General features: G+C 33.7%; 1 protein-coding gene across 1 annotated transcript in view; it reads right to left on the bottom strand.

Moving 5' to 3' along the window:
* LOC114333317 (poly(rC)-binding protein 3) overlaps positions 1–17538 on the bottom strand; it is a 754646-nt gene that overhangs the window by 644882 nt on the left and 92226 nt on the right. The window contains exon 2 of the mRNA XM_050658847.1: positions 2898–2937. The gene's annotated coding sequence lies outside the window, so the exon portion shown is untranslated. The remainder of the gene's footprint in view (positions 1–2897; positions 2938–17538) is intronic.

The raw sequence follows: 17538 nt of genomic DNA, 5'->3' as shown, positions 1-17538 counted from the left end.
TTTCGAAGGGTTTTCATCTCCGCTGTTTCGAGCAATCTTTTTGTCCTCTATGTGTCGGGTCGTGTTTCTGCCACGTATATCATTATTGGTCTGATGTCTGTTTTGTAAATTCTGCCTTTCATTTCTTTTCCGATATTTTTATTTCTCCATATTGTGTCATTCAGGCAACCTGCGGCTCTGTTTTCTCTATTCACTTGACCTTCCACTTCTGTTTCGAGCCTTTCGTTGCAAGATAGTGTGATGCCTAGGTATTTAAACTCCGTCACTTGTTCTATTATCTGTCCTTCCAGCTTCAATTTACATCTTATTGGATCTGCTGTTATAACCATGCATTTTGTCTTTTTTGAGTAAATTAACACGTTAAATTTTCTGGCGATTATGTTGAATTGGTGCAGTATACGTTGTAAATCATCTTTACTTTGAGAGATTAGTATTGCATCGTCCGCATAGCAGATTATTTTAAGTTGTTTTTCTTCCATTTGGTATCTCAAATCATGATTTACAAAGTTTATACATTGTAAATCATGATTCGAGGGTGCTCCTCGTAAGATTGAAGTGTCTTGGTTTGTTTATTTCTACTGCATCTTGACTGTGAATTTATTGTATAGAACGGTTTTGATTAGTTACCACCAAAAAATTAGTTATGATAGGTATCTTTCGAAAAAATTCAGTATAATTTTCATTAAAAACTATAAAAAATTACACCTCTCAAGAATCGTAATTATACGAAAATAAGAGTAGAAAAGTTTTGTTAAGTATTTTTTGACGATAAGTGTTTTCCCATGTTTTTCTGTAACTTTAACGAAAACTTTTTCTACAGACTCTCTTTAGTTGCCAGTTAGTTGTGCCTTTTTGATTAATTTTACACACCAAAGCGTAGCGTTACCGAAGGGCTCTTCAAATATAGCGAAACCAAATTCTATTTTAATTATTAGCTAGTAAACTTTTTAGGAATTCTACGTGTATATTTTATTTATTACCAGAATGTTTTCCTCATATTTGCTTTTACATGTAATATAGAGGTAGGAGCTGTGAGCTCCGTTGGCCTGGAGCGGGAACATGTGAACAAGATGAAGGTACACTGTACTATTCTGGAAGTGTAGAAGATGGCATATATCATAGGAATGGAGTTGGCATATTTATAACGTCTAAATTTAAGAAAAATATGAAAAACTTTATACCCGTGAACGACAGACTAGCGATATTCCAATTAAATAGCAAACCATTTAAGGTCAATGTTATACAGATATATGCCCCTACTGCAGAAAAGAAATATGACAATGATGACGAATCATTCTATAGCCAATTACGATAGACACTTAAAAATCTAAAAAGGAGCGAAGTCACATATAGTATTGGAGATTTTAACACCTGTGTTGAGCTGCCCCCCCCCCACTTAAAAAATTAAAAAACAAATAGCCCTGATTTATAAGCTATTCATGAGCTTTCATAATCCGCAAATTAAAAATTTTGAGCTCGTTCCACTGAGCAGGAATTTAATATTTTAGTGGGGGAGGGGCTGAGTCAGCCCCCCACTACTTAAAAATAGTAGGAATATTGAATCGATTTTTGCGGCAGAATTACGAGCTATTTATGAGCTCTTGAAATGATATAGTTTTGATTTTGGAGCTCATCCCCTTCACCCCAAACAACCCTTTAATTGATTTAACTTAAGAGAAAAATGCTGAGAAAACTTAAAATATATCGTATCGCAGATATAATTCCTATAGCTTATATATTCTAAGAATAAACTATTTACTTACGTGCATTTCGATTATTGAGCTACAACCCCTTCGCAAGCCCCCTCTTCGCAAAACTACCCCATATTTCCGGCTTAAGAGAGAGTTGTACTTAAAATGCATTTATTATTTGGCGACTACATATCATTTAATAATTTATGAGCTCCCAAATTACGCGCATTAAGATCAGTAAATTGCAATTTATTTTGTATAGTGCAGTCACTGAAGGTAAAAATCAACGATTATCTTCAATTTCGGTGAACCTCCATCAAAAAAATTTGAAACTTTATTGTTTATTTGTGAAGCATAACGTAAACAATTAACGCAAAAAGTGAAATTATGTATAGTTCATATAATTAGCTACAATCTGTAAAAGTTTCAAGTTTCTTCATTGTAAAAAACAAGAGAATTTAATAATTTTCCGTTAAAATCGTTTTTTTTATTTAAACAATTAATAAACAAAAAATTTTTTATTGACTATTCGTGTATTGTTCCCTCGAGTGCATATGTCTGCAAATTTTTAGTCATTTGCATTGAAGAAAAGGCAGTCAAATTAACGTCCAAAGATTTGACCCAAACGATTGAACTAAAGAAAAGCGTTTAATTAATTAATACGACAAAACGAATTCTAATGTTAATTGTAGCAAAAAACGTCTTTACCGGTGCTTTTTCCAAGACTACGATAAAAACACGAATTTTTTTAATTCGAGTTTTGGTTGAAGTTTTGTTTCGTATCGTATTGAAATTTGACACGAATAAACGCCGATTTATATAAAAACAAATATATGAGCGTTCAAAATTTGAAACTTTATTGTTTATTTTTGAAGCATAACGTAAATAATTAACGTAAAAAGAAAATTATGTATAGTTCATATCATTAACTAAAATCCGTAAAAGTTTCAAGTTTCTACATTGTAAAAATTAAGAGAATTTATGCATTTTCCATTAAAATGGTTTTTTATTTAAACAATTAATAAACATAAAATTTTATTTATTGATTATTCGTGTATTGTTCCCGCGAATGCATATATCTGCAAATTTTCATTCATTTGCATTGAAGAAAAGTCAGTCAAATTAACGTCTAAACATTTGATGCAAACTATTGAAGTAAAGAAAAGCGTTTAAAAATGTATTACCAACAACGAATGGAAAACATACCTTAAGCAAGTAACTTCAGCAACGGAAACTAGCGGAATACCTGAAATACAAGAAATAACATTAAGAAATATTCTCAAATAACAGAAAACTATTTGTAATGAAACTGAAAATTTGTAACATTCCGAGGAGACATCCAATAGCAAAATAAATGAACTAAATATATGGCGCATTAGAGTTGATACAGCTTATACAGCTTATACAGTTGATACAGCAGCTATCAGTCGCATTTAGTAAGATCTTCAGAATATAAAAACCATGGAGAATAATAATAACCCGGTCTATATAGACATTTCAAATAACAAAAATTGCCGGAGAGCCAAATTTTGGTGAAGAGCTAGGGTATACCATAACAAATAAAGTTTAAAAAGTCCCCATCGATCCCATGTGTGCGTCAAAAGTTATTCGGGGTCAAAGGTCAAAATTTGAGATTTTTTGGATTTTTTTCGAAAACGGTAAGTTTTATCAAAAAAAAACCTTAAACCAAAGTTGTAGATCTTAAAATTCTCTACAAAAATAGTCCTTACTATTTTTTTCCTAAGAGTTGCCATTCCTGAGATATCGCGATTCAAAGAGTCACATTACACATGATATGCACACGTTTCCACACCACCTGTGAGGAAGTGTACTCGGCGCGTTTTTTTACCGTGGTTTCCCCTGTAGGCCTACTCCACTAACTGTTTTGACAATTTTAGGATAATTTAAGGAAACAATACCGGTCAAGTTCTAGATATTACCTTATTATTGATATTGATTATTGATATTGCTATTGATTATTAGGTTGACTATTGTTTTGATTTCTTTAGATATTTTAATCAGATTCATATTCGTGAAAGTCTACTTCAACAGTCAAGTCTTCTTCGATTTCAACTTCTTCCTCTTCCTCTTGCTGGATGTTCAAAAATCGTTCAAATGTGACTGAGTCATTGGTCTCTTCATTAAAATCACAGGAGTCTTCCTCTGTTGTACTAAACTGGACATTTGAGCAAGACTGACCTTGGCAGTTGGTACACACTAAAGAACACAGCAACCCGACTTTTTTACATCCACATTTGGCACTACAACCTTTTTTGCAATTGCAAAAAATAGTGTTAAGGAGTTTTTCTGGAGCAGGTGGGAGTAAGGTTTTAATCGGTTCCAGAGTATTATCTATTAATTTCCAACCCCAGTCTTCTGGATTCAGTTCATTGCCTAGCCATGTTTGAACTTGATAATATACTCGATACAAATGTTGAAAAGCAGATGCTGATGTTGGAGGAAGACATGATAGTTGTACTTGTTTCTTGTTTCGCGTATTTTTTACAAAAGTTAAGTACCGATATTTATCAAGACAAATAATTTTTTTGGAGCTCCATAAACCGCAAGAAGAAAGCGAATTCCTTCCGTAATTATTGTTTGCGGTGTAGGATCAAGTTCTGTAAAAACTTTACAGCAGTCAGTCAAATCTTTTTTTTTTTCGAATAATTTAAGTACTGACGTTTTGCCCCTTCTGTACATTGCGGACGTAGTGTCGCAGCCGGTTATCGCATGTAAAAATAAAATGTACTTTTTGCATTTGGGATAAGCCGATAAACTATTCGAAGAATATACCTCTGTTCGCTGTTGAGCCCTTCCAGGTTTCAGAAAATAAATAACTTTATCTACTGGAGTCCTTGCAGTAATCAGTACCAACAAATCAACATCTTCACCAACTACAATTGTTGTGTTTGTTGCCTTAAATTTTTCAATTGCTGTCTCAATTATAAGGATATCTGCGTCATTTTTAGCTTGTTTCACTTCAATATTCAATATGTAAAAGGTATAAAATGGTACTAAATGGTAGACGCTTGTAATAAGTACTTATATTCACTTGAACTGAACCTTTAGCACTAAAAGAAACAGATAATATTATGAACCAGACCTACGGACAATACTGTAGCCATTGCCTATAATAGACAATCTGTTCTTTTTTAAACAATGGTACAGCCAAATGTTTTTCAAGGCCGCGTGAATAGAGGAAATTCAGTTTGGGCCTGATTACCTTTTGAAGAAAAATTTTCAGAATAGTATAATATACTATATAAAAGAGACACAAATAAATATACTTGTCTTAAGGGCCACATATGTATATACGTGGCTTATATGTGCATATAATGTATAAAGTAACTTTTAAAATCGTGATATCTCAGGAATGGTAACCCTTAGGAAAAAAATTGTATGGACAATTTTTGTAGAGAATGTTAAGATCTACAACTTTGGTTTGAGGTTTTTTTTTGATAAAACTTACCGTTTTCGAAAAAAATCCAAAAAATCTCAAATTTTGACCTTTGACCCCGAATAACTTTTGACGCACACATGGGATCGATGGGGACTTTTTAAACTTTATTTGTTATGGTATACCCTAGCTCTCCACGAAAATTTGGCTCTCCGGCAATTTTTGTTATTTGCCAAGCATTTTGATGTCTAAGTTGACCGGATTATAATTGCTATTTCCCTCTTAAACGAATGAAATTAATAAGGAGTTCTTGCTAATTGTAAGTGTTTTGTCTTATTAACTATACGTTAAATAATACTAGGAGCACTCACGAATCATAATTTACGATGTATATATATTGTAAATCCCAAATCATGATTTCCAAAGTTTATCTATTGTAAATTATGATTCGGGAGTGCTCTTAGCAGCATTTAACGTCTTGGTTTGTTTATTTCTGCTGCATCTTGAATGTAAATTTAGTATAGTTCAATTGTGTTTTTACGGTATATTTAAAAAAGATTAAATTTAAACTAAAAATGTTCCTTTTAAAAGGAACTTTTTTATAGGTTGAACTAAAATTGCTCATCGGCCAATTATGACCAGACTGTAATTGTAATAATCATCATCGTAACGATGATTATGGAAAAAAAAATAATATACTACGATTATTTTAAAAATCGACCTGTCCGAGCATTTTGCTTATGAGCTAAAAATAAATAAGTGTATAGGCATGTATAGGTAATAGGCGGAGGGGTAATACTTATTATTCCAGTGCACTCTTGCACTGTAGAATTAAATTCTGAAATATATGATTTATATAATAGGCTATTGATTATGTTCAAAATAAAAGAGCTAAAAGGAACTACAACGTTAACGGGATTTCATTGTCTCATATAGTCAATAGACCTCTAAGTTTGAAAAAACCGCAGAGTACCATTTTAATGGGTGGGTTTTTGAGAAATTGGTGAATTAGTCCCTAGGCATAGGGGGAATTAGGGTGCGTGCTATGCACTTTTAATACAAAGACGTCTACAAGAAAATTGTTCCAGGTTAAATTTACTATCGAAATATTACATTTATAAGTCAAAAATATTTTTATTTACAAAAATATATTCAAAAGAAAAGCAAAAAAACAACACGAAAGAAAGCAATTTTGTTTTTTGCCCCAAACCTTTTTTCCACGGGGATATAGGTCTAGATATTGCTTCAGAAAAAAATAACCTACATTATTTCTCTTTAAAATGACGTTTAGTAGAAGTCTCTAGGATTTATATTTTACGAAATAGAATTTTTCAAAATTCGCCGCTCAAGGCATTTTTGGGCCATTTCCCCATTATTTCTCAAATATTGTTCTGTAACTTTTTTTTGCCCATTTCTAGGTATAGGTATGCAATGGTACATTTATTAGAAAGAGGAGATCAATTACCTTTAAAATGGTCTACTGTATAAGGTTGTAAAACTATTTTGAAGCAAGTTCTGCTTTTCAAGGTTTTATACTTTTAAAATTTTTGATATTTTTTATGATTATTTTTTAAATCTCTCATAATAACTTTTTTCTTGTACATTTAGGGATATACATTGTATAATAGAAAACATTTTCTTTAATTTAAAATGGTGTATTCCAAAAAAATCTAGGTAAATTTTTTAACAAGATATCCGTAGGATATCCAAGAGTATCCGTAATTTGAAAAAATTTTAAAATTTTTAATTTTTTTTTTCAATTAGAAGAATATCATTGCATACTATAATATAATTTTTAATTCCAAATAATTTTTCTTGATAACATTTTCGATATTGTGAAATATAAAGGTACTTTACTCCTGAGCAAATTCATATTTTTTAACATACCTCGTACACTATTAATAAAATTTTATATCTGATGATTGCATTTTAGGTTTCAGACAAGGTAAAGCATTTTATAAAGAATAACTTTTTTAATAAATCATCATTCTCTTTGCCTTATCCCTATGCGGGGTCGGCTTCCCTAATTGCATTTCTCCACACAATTCTATCTTGGGTCATATCAATGTTAATCCCCTTTACCAACATGTCCTGCCTTATCGTCTCCCCCCAGGTCTTCTTTGGTCTTCCTCTCCTACTCCTTCCAGGAATCTGCACTTCAGCTATTCTTCGTATTGGGTGATTAACGTCTCAATGTTGAACATGACCAAACCATCTTAACCTATGCTCTCTCATTTTGGCATCAATTGGTGCCACACCTAGACTTCCCTTAATATACTCATTTCTAATTTTATCCTTTTTTGTCACTCCACTCATCTATCTAAGCATTCTCATTTCCGCCACATGCATTCGTTGTTCCTCTTTCTTTTTCACTGTCCAACATTCAGTTCAGTACATCATAGCCGGTCTTATGGTTGTTTTATAGAATTTTCCCTTCAGCTTCATTGGAATTTTTCTGTCACACAACACACCACTCGCTTCTTTCCACTTCATCCATCCAGCCCTAATTCTACTGCATGTATCTCCATCTATTTCTCCATTACTCTGTAATACTGATCCTAGCTACTTAAAAGTATTGCTTTTCACAATCATTTCACCATCCAAAGATACCATTTTATTTGTAGTAGCTCCATCTTTAAATGAACATTCCAAATACTCTGTTTTTGTCCTACTAAGTTTTAAACCGTTTTCCTCCAGAGCTTGTCTCCACTGTTCCAGTTTTTGTTCTAAGTCTCTTTCACTATTTCCTACTAACACGACATCATCAACATCCATTAAGCACCATGGAATGTTACCCTGTAGTTTCGCTGTTATCTGGTCCAAAACTAATAAGAATAAATACGGACTAAGCACAGAGCCTTGGCGCAATCCTACTTTCACATGAAATTTATCAGTCTCTCCCACACCTATCCTAACACTAGTCGTTACTCCCTCATACATATCCCTCACAATCTTTACATATTCACCAGGGACTCCTTTCTTATTGAGTGCCCACCACAGAATCTCTCGAGGAACTCTATCATATGCTTTCTCAAGATCAATGAATACCATATGAGCGTTTGTTTCTTTACTCCTGTATTTTTCCATCAACTGCCTTATAATGAAAATTGAATTGCATCTGTTGTTGATCTACCCTGCATAAAGCCAAATTGATTCTCGGATATTTCGGTCTCTTCACGTATCCGTCTATCAATTACTCTTTCCCATATTTTCATGGTGTGGCTAAGCAGTTTTATAGCCCTGTAGTTTGTACATTGTTGTATATCTCCCTTGTTTTTGTAAACAGGTACCAGTATACTGCTTCTCCATTCGTCTGGCATTTGTCCAACTTCCATAATTCTATTAAATAGACCTGCTAGCCACCTTGTTCCTGTCTCTACGAATGCTCTCCATTCCCCAGGAATATCATCTGGTCCTACCGCTTTTCTTTTCTTTATTTTTTGAAGCACTTGAGCCACTTCCTCGTTGGTTATTTTGGTGACCATTGCTGCAACTGTCTCCGTTGACTCTACAGGCTGTCTGTTAAATTCTTCATTTAATAAGCTGTCAAAGTCCTTTCTCCATCTCTTTTTGACATCCCTTTCGTGGACTAGTATTTTATTATTTTCATCAAATTAATACTAAAAAGTTTTCCATATGGTTCCAACTATTGCATGTGTACGGTGTCGGAAAGTTGGTCGAGAACACTTCGTTGACGGAAAATTAGTCGACAACATTTGGTTGACAAACAGTTGGTCGAATGCACAATTCATCGAATGTACAATTCGTCGACAAAAATTTTTGATCGAATGGATTTTTCGTCGACAAAGACCCAAAGGGAATAATACATGGCGCAAACACGCCAATGTATAAAGTTAATTTCTTTGAACCATATCAAAAAAAATTATTTTACAGATTGCCAATCCTAAGCCTTGGATAAAGTGTGAAGGGAAGTTTATTCTCACGACCTGTTTACTTTTTTATTGATATTGACTCATTATTGCAGTCGAAAACATTGTACGGAAATGCCTCGATTCCCTAACCATTTATTTACCTCAGCATGTCGCATATTAGGTCTTGTCCGCAAGGCCCCAAATTTGACTTGTCCGGAAATGCTCCGTTCGCAAGTGCGCCCACACCAAAAAGAAGAACTGTACAACATCACTAATTAAAATCTCGGTTTATATTTGCTGTAGACTCTCCCACCGCAGCCAATTTTTAAATTAAATTTAAAAATAATTAAGATTTAGAAAAAAAATTAACAAAACCCCTCAAAAAAAAATTCAAATATGTATAATACAATATTCCAGTTAACAAAATAAAAACCAATAATTGTCGTTTGTCACCATTAATCCCTTTATCCTAAAGATAAATAACAGTTTGTCGACGAAAAATCCATTCGAACAAATGTTCGTCGACGAATTGTACATTCGATGAATTGTGCATTCGACTAACTCTTTGTCGACCAAATGTTGTATTTTTCCGTCCAAAATTTTCCGTCGACGATGTGTTCTCGACCAACTTTCCTACACCCGCATGTGTATATGTCACTTTGAAAAAGCATATCTTGTTCAAAAATAGTCCTAGAATTTTTTTACAGTACACCATTTTAAAGTAAAGAAATAGTACATTGTTTACCGGGTAGGAAAAGCTTAACATTTCTGGACGACTGTGAAGATTGCTAAGTCGAGGCGCAAGCCGAGACTTAGCAACACAGAGTCCAGGAATGTGGCTTTTCCTACGAGGTAAACATACTATTTTTCCGCAAATCGTTTAAAATTCGACAGATATTGATTGATTTAAAAAAAACGCGATAATTTTATTCCCAAATAAATGGTGCTTTGAAATTCCTAATAAAATTACTTGGGTTACTATGGAAACGTATTGAGGTTGAATTGTCAAACTTGACGCTTATAAATAGAACACTAACAACTGTACGGAAATATCATTTCCTTACAGTAAGGAAATGACATTTCCTTACAGTAAGGAAGTCCTGACTTTTTCTTCAAGAAATTTTGACAGGAATGTCAAAATTTCCTGGCGATTTGCGGAAAATGAGCTTTCCTTTTTGTTCGTATATAGTGATGAGCGCACTAATAACCGGCAAAATAACGCAAAAGATGGAAAACACTATTAAGTTGTGTGATAAAAAGAGATGAACCTAGTGGAGGTTTTAAATTTAGCGATAGTAACTTATAGATTGACATTATATTGATTGTTTCCCACCTTTAGACGTATCGAACGAATTTGAGAAATGCCACTGTCACAGTGACAGTTTTAGTTGACATACTCCTCTGATAAGTCTAAAGGTGGGAAACAATCAATATAATGTTAATTTATATGTTACTAAATACAAGCATAAAAACCACTAAACGCCGTAAAAATGAGTGGCACATACAATATTCCAGCTACAAAAGATCTGATATGAAAATTACGTGGCCCGAAAATGTATTTTCAGTTTGATGCAAAACAAAATTCTAGTTTTATTTTAAAAGATTTTTCCATAATATTTGCTAAATTTGAAGTAAACGCGCCACAAAAGAGTAAATTTGATACAGTTTGAATTTTGAAACATTTTGTGGCGCGTCTACTTCAAATTTAGCAAATATTGTGGAAAAATCTTTTAAAATAAAACTAGAATTTTGTTTTGCATCAAAATGAAAATACATTTTTGCGCCACGTAATTTTTATATCAGATCTTTTGTAGCTGGAATATTGTATGCGCCACTCGTTTTTACGGCGTTTAGCGGTTTTTATTCTTGTATCAGGAGTTTTTCAAGTTACTTATATACAAATTAAATGTATGAAGTTGAATGCAATTTTTCTCGATTACACGTTAAGCTTTATAAATGGTCACCTTTGTCGCATTATCTCCCAAATGATCTAGTGTCCATCGAATGTACACTAGTTTTTTTGTCTAGTCGAAATAGATTGAATAAAAATATTGGGATGGCCGGTAAATGAACTCGGATTGCCCGTTGCAGATCAAATTTAGCGTCGTAACCACTAGAACTACATAAACCGTTTCGGAAATAATCGTTAATTGGATTATACTTTTGTAGCTTAATAACTTCGAAAAGGCTTAACCGATTTTGATCACTAAACATGAGTTTGAAACGTATTGACAAGTAGTATCTGATGCATCTGAGGTCAAGTATGAAAACTAAAGCTGTTACAGAAATTATTGAGCTTGAAAAACCGTTTTTCCCCATAGGAAATAGATTTGATCATACTTATGAAGCGTATAACTTAAAATTTCTAATTTTCTTGGATATGAGGTAAACAACGTTAGATTTGGCTAGAGTCCTTCTACAAACGCTCAGTTATTGGCGCCATTCGTAGGTTGAAATTTTGAGTAATTGTCGAAAAACCAAAATTTTCAAAGTTTAGTTTTTTAATTTTTCGGCTATACTGCGCCGTGTGTATGTCTGAGCTTGATCGCTTAAGCACCATTTGAAAGCTTAATCAACCCTATTGATGTGGTGTATTTGCGATTTTCCTGTCTCTCCTTGAACCTAAGATATATATGCCCAAAAATTTTGCCATTTTGTATCTACCTAGCCCTATAGCTGGCTTACGGGTAGTCAGAAGTCAAAAATTACACCGGTTCTGAATCGGCCCTCACACCCTCTTGAAACACAGAAAAAATTCAGATCGGTGTAACTTTTCCACATACATATATACATACATACATACATACATACATACATACATACATACATACATACATACATACATACATACATACATACATACATACATACATACATACATACATACATACATACATACATACATACATATCCACAAACATTTTTCCCCTTTTTAAATAAAAAATGAGTTTTAATTCTGAGCTCGGTAACTTTTGAACGGTATAAACGATTTTCAAAATTAAACATGCGTTGGAAAGGTAATGATCTGTGCTATCAGAAGCCGCAAAGGTCGAACATAAGTTTTTGAAATTTTTGGGAGTTTTGGGGACGAGAACGAAAAACAGACCCTAAATGGGAAGGGCCGTAAAATCCACATACTTGGACCAAAATGGAGAAGTAATATATGGATGGACAAGTCTTTTCCTAAGCTTTAAGATGGGATTTGGCTCAATTTTCAATTCAGTCAGGTTTAGAAAATCGAATCGTATATATAGTGTCGCATGTAGGGGTGTAATGCGCCACTGGCGAGAACTGCCGTTCTCTGGTAAATTTCAAAATTAGATGTGCGTTGGAAAGGTAATGATCAGTACTATCAGAAGCCGCAAAGGTCGAAATTATATTTTTGAAATTTTTGGTAGTTTTGAGAACGAGAAAGAAAAACAGACTCTAAATAGGAATAGACATAAAGTCCACACCCTATGACCAAAATGAAGTGTTCACATATGGATGGGCGAGTCTTTTCCTAAACTTTAATTTTTTAATTCAGTCAGATTTAGAAAATCGAAGATTTCGTGTATATATAGTGTCGCATGTAGAGGGGTTGTACGCCACTAGCGAGAATTGCCGTTTTCTGGGGTCGCCTTGGTCGCATTCTCTCCCAAATGATCTAGTACTTACGACACCAGTGATAAGATAATCCGAGTTAATATCCCAGCCATCCTAATAATTATGTAATTATGGCCGGCAAATGAACTCGGATTGCCCAATCAAACTTAGCATTGTAACCACTACAAGTACATAAACCATGATTGATTAATAACATTCGTCATTAAGAACGTCGGTCTTGACGGTCCAGTTAGCTGGGGCTCAGTCGATCGACAAGTTTAGTGGATTTGCGATTTGCGGTCGCTGGTTCGAGCCTCAGCTAGGTCATGAAATTTATAAAAGGCCAACGCCGTAGTATAAAACTCAATAGAGTCTACGGCTTGGTCTGGAATAAACTGGCGTCTGATCGGCCTATGGAGGAGCGGTACGGGAAGGGATAAGGGCTTCCGGCTTGGTGATACTCCTCCATAGATCCCTACCGAAGGGCGTTGACGCCTAAGAACGGTGTATACATACATTAATAACATTGATTTTTTCGATATAAACTAAGTTTCGATAACCAATAAATCGAAAACTATTAATTTTATCAAAAAAATATAAAACATTTTTTGCTTACAATTAATGTTTTTACCAACATTTGCGGTCAAAATATAATAAAAACCTTCGAGATGGGGTGGCAACCACCCCATGGTAGAAACGTCTTTCGGCATCATATAGATTTTGATCCTTGGACTATCCACTACTTATTGTCAAATTTTCAAGCAAATCGATCCATTCTGTAAAAATTGCGAAGTGAAAAGTTTCAGTTCCTAGACTAATTATACTTTTGGAGCTCTATAACTTCTGAACGGCTGAACTGATGTTGATCACTAAACATAAGTTTAAAACGTATTCACAAGTAGTATCTGATGCATCCAAGATCAAGTATGATAACTGAACGTATTACAAGAATAATTGAGCTTGAAAAACGGTTTTTCCCATAAGAAATAGATTTGATCATACTTTTGAAGCCTATAACTAAAAATTAGAATTTTTCCAGATATGAGATATACACTGTTAGATGTGTCCTGAGTCCTCCTACAAACGCTCAGTTATTGGCGTAATTCGTAGGTTTAAATTTTGAGTAATTGTCGAAAAACCAAAATTTTCAAAGTTTAATTTTTCAGTTTTTCGGCTATGGTGAGCAGTTTGTATGTCTCAGGTTGATCGCTTAAGCACCATTTAAAAGGTTAACTCTACCCTATTGATTTGTTGTATTTGAGGTATTCCTGTCTCTCCTAGAACCTAAGATATATACGCCCAAAAAATATGCTATTTTGAATCTACCTAGTCCTCTAGCTGGCTTACGGGTATTCAGAAGTCAAAAATTAGACCGGTTCTAAATCGGCCCTCACACCCTCTTGAAACACACTTGAAAAAATTCAGATCGGTGTAACTTTTCCACACACATACATACATACATACATACATACATACATACATACATACAAACATTTTCCCTTTTTTAAATAAAAATTGAGTCATATTTCTGAGCTCGATAACTTTTGAATGGTATAACCGATTTTCAAAATTTAACATGCGTTGGAAAGGTAATGATCTGTGCTATCAGATGCCGCAAAGGTAGGGCTTAAGTTTTTGAAATTTTTGGGAGTTTTGGGGACGAGAACCAAAAACAGACTCTAAATGTGAAGGGCCGTAAAATCCACACCCTTGGACCAAAATGGAGATGTAACATATGGATGGACGAGTCTTTTTCTATACTTTAAGACGGGATTTGGCCCAATTTTCAATTCAGTCAGGTTTAGAAAATCGAAAATTTCGTGTATATATAGTGTCGCTTGTAGGGGTGTTGTGCGCCACTGGTGAGAACTGCCGTTCTCTGTAGATGTGTAGAAAAAAGTTACAGAACAATGTTTGCGAAGTAACAAGGAAAATATCCCAAAATCGCTGTGAGCGGCGAAATTTGAAAAATCATATTTTGGTAATTGTAAATCACAGGGACATCTACCAAACGCGATGGAAGTTTTTTTTTGTGAAGCAATGCCTATACCTATATCCCCGTGGAAAAAAGTTATGGGGCAAAAAACAAAATTGCTATCTTTCATGTCTTTTTCTTGCTTTTCTTTTGGATATATTTTTTAAAAAAACATGTTTTTGACATTAAAATGTGATATTTCGATAGTAAATTTAACCTGAAACAATATTCCTATAGACGTGTTTGCACTAAATGTGCATAGAACTCACCCTAATTCGCCCTGTGCCTAGGGACTAACTCACCCCTTTCTCAAAATGGTAGCACTTCGCGATTTTTCCAAATATAGAAGTCTATTGACTATACGAAATAATAAAACCCTGTTAACGTTGTAGTTCCTTTCTAAAATACATAATCAATTGCCTATAATATTTTTAATGGTAAAAGCCTGAAATTGTGGGAAATTAAGAGTTTTTTATCGTAAGTTCAGATGAATAAATAATGTTTGCCACAATTTATTTGCCATAATTTAAAAGACAGTAGATTTGCGTATTTTAATATAATAATATAATACTATTTTATATAAAACAATTAAACCTTATTACACTACTGTGTTTAACAAACAAAGAGAATATAATAACTAATTAGATTTCTAATAGAATGTTTATTTCTCTAAATGTTAGCTCTACGGAGCTAACGATCTGTTGATTGGGAATTTGACTTCTAGTTACTCAATTAAAACTTGCTCTGCATAATAATAAGGGCCGCCAGATGAAGGGAAATCATGGCAATCATTACCAACCGACCCGATCGCAAAGCAGCCTATCATTTCGTAATCCGCGATAGTTTGAGCATACAAACCTGAACAGCACAGAACTACATTATTATGCTTTAGTAAAGTTGTAAAATATGGGTAATTACGATACTTAGACTGATAAAAGCCTAGGCGAACATTAACTAAAAAATAAAAAAAACATAAAAAATATACGTTATTAGAACACGTGTTTATTAATAGTTATTTTTCTACAATCACTTGATAAAGAAGACTTTTTTGTTTGTCAATTTTGCCAAAATTGGCAAAATTACTATTTAGTTAGTAATTATTAACTATTTAGTAACTATTTTTTTGCCAAATTGGCAAAATTACTGACTAAAATCACTAGCCAGTAGTGTCTGAACCGACTATATGAAATGTTGTTTGGAATAAAAAATTAAATAAAAAAGTCTGATATGTGCAATTACATCCTTCTAATGGAAAAAATATTTAAAGAGTTTTCTCAAATTATGGATATGGTCGGTTCGCTAAACTCAGACACAACTGGCTAATGATTTTGGTAAGTAATTTTCCCAATTTGGTAAAATTGAAAAAAAAGAAATAATTACTGAATAGTTAATAATTACTAAATATATAGTAATTTTGCAAATTTTGGCAAAATTTGCAAAAAACAAAAAAATTACAGACTAAAATCACTAGCCAGTTGCGCCTGAGTTTAGCGAACCGACTATAAAAACAACATTTTCATTTATAACTCTTTTATTTTTAATTTGACGAAGAAAAGTTATTCTTCATAAAAAGCTCTTCATGGTCTAAGATTTATGATGCAACAACCATCATAATCAAATTTTATTAATTTTATACGAGGTATACAAAAAATATGAATTTCGATCAAGAGTAAAGTACCTTTATAGTTCATAACATTTAAATTAGAATGATATAATTGCACATTACAACATAATTTTTAATTCTAAACAACTTTTCAGAATAGCAATTTTCCATATTATGAATTAAAATACGTAAATAAACAAAGTTTTCGTTATGATAATGCTCGCATTTTCAGCTTCTTTCAACTCTTTTTGTAAAGCTATCTCAATGAATTTATTTTTCTTGTAACTGTCGCTTTATTTGCCATCGTGTCTATTTCTTTGTATTTTTTATTATATATCGTATAAGTTCCTCATATGGGACGGTTTTTTTATTACGGTCACTATAGTATTTATTTTTCACATGGGTGCATTGCCACACGCCTGACATTATTAGACTTTTTTTGGGAAAATCAAGGGAACTGTAGGGGAGCTAGTCGTCAACTGAGTACTAAGTTAAGACCGGACGGCTTGTTTGAACATTTATTTTCTATATATCTATATAAGCGAGGTTCCTACAGCCTTTGCCGCTTTTCGAATTTCTACCGCCATCTTTTTCTGTCCATCCATTCGTCTTCTTTGATGGCTCTATCTGTCATGATGTGCCGTATATTTTCTTCCCAGGCAACTGAAGGCCTTCCTCTTCTTCTTCTTTATTGTGGTATGTAATTTTGTGCTATCAGGCATAATGTATGCAACCAGGATAGCAGACCATGGACAGCCGTTGGTTAGCACGAGGCTTGTAGGTTATGTCATGTAGAGGTGAACGCAATAAAGAAGTTCTAAAGACATCGAGTGTATTATTTAAGACAATAATACTACATGGTGGCAGCGGTGTCCCACGGAAAGTTGCCGTGAGGGAGTGATCGAACCATCGCTAACGTTTGCAATTTTCAGGCTCGTAAAAATGCCTAACGAAACGCCGGGGACACATCGAAGCCCTGAAGGGACAAGAGAAGTGTTTGCTAATGTACAGGCGCCTGTGGAATTTAATTTTTCACAACCACAACATTGGGAGCAATGGAAAAGGCATTTTATAAGGTACATGAATGTGAGCGGTTTTGAGAAGAAATCTGACAAAGAAAAGATTGACATGTTGGTTTATCTTATGGGTAATGAAGCAGAAGAAATTTTGATAAAACAAAATATAGGTAATTCAGATGAGTACGCTTACATTTTGACCAAGTTAGACAAGTACTTTATACCTCAAAGAAATGTAATTTTCGAAAGGTATAAGGTTCAACTCAAGAGTTCAGAGACCTGGTGAGCCAGTTGAGAACTTTATAACTAGTTTGCACGCAATGGCAGAACATTGCAACTATGGGACCTTAAAAGATGAATTGGTTCGGGACCGGATAGTCATTGGTGTTCTCGATATGA

Source organism: Diabrotica virgifera, chromosome 8 (genome assembly GCF_917563875.1).
Source record: "Diabrotica virgifera virgifera chromosome 8, PGI_DIABVI_V3a".
Lineage (NCBI taxonomy): Eukaryota > Metazoa > Arthropoda > Insecta > Coleoptera > Chrysomelidae > Diabrotica > Diabrotica virgifera.
This window is presented reverse-complemented; position numbering and strand designations above follow the sequence as displayed.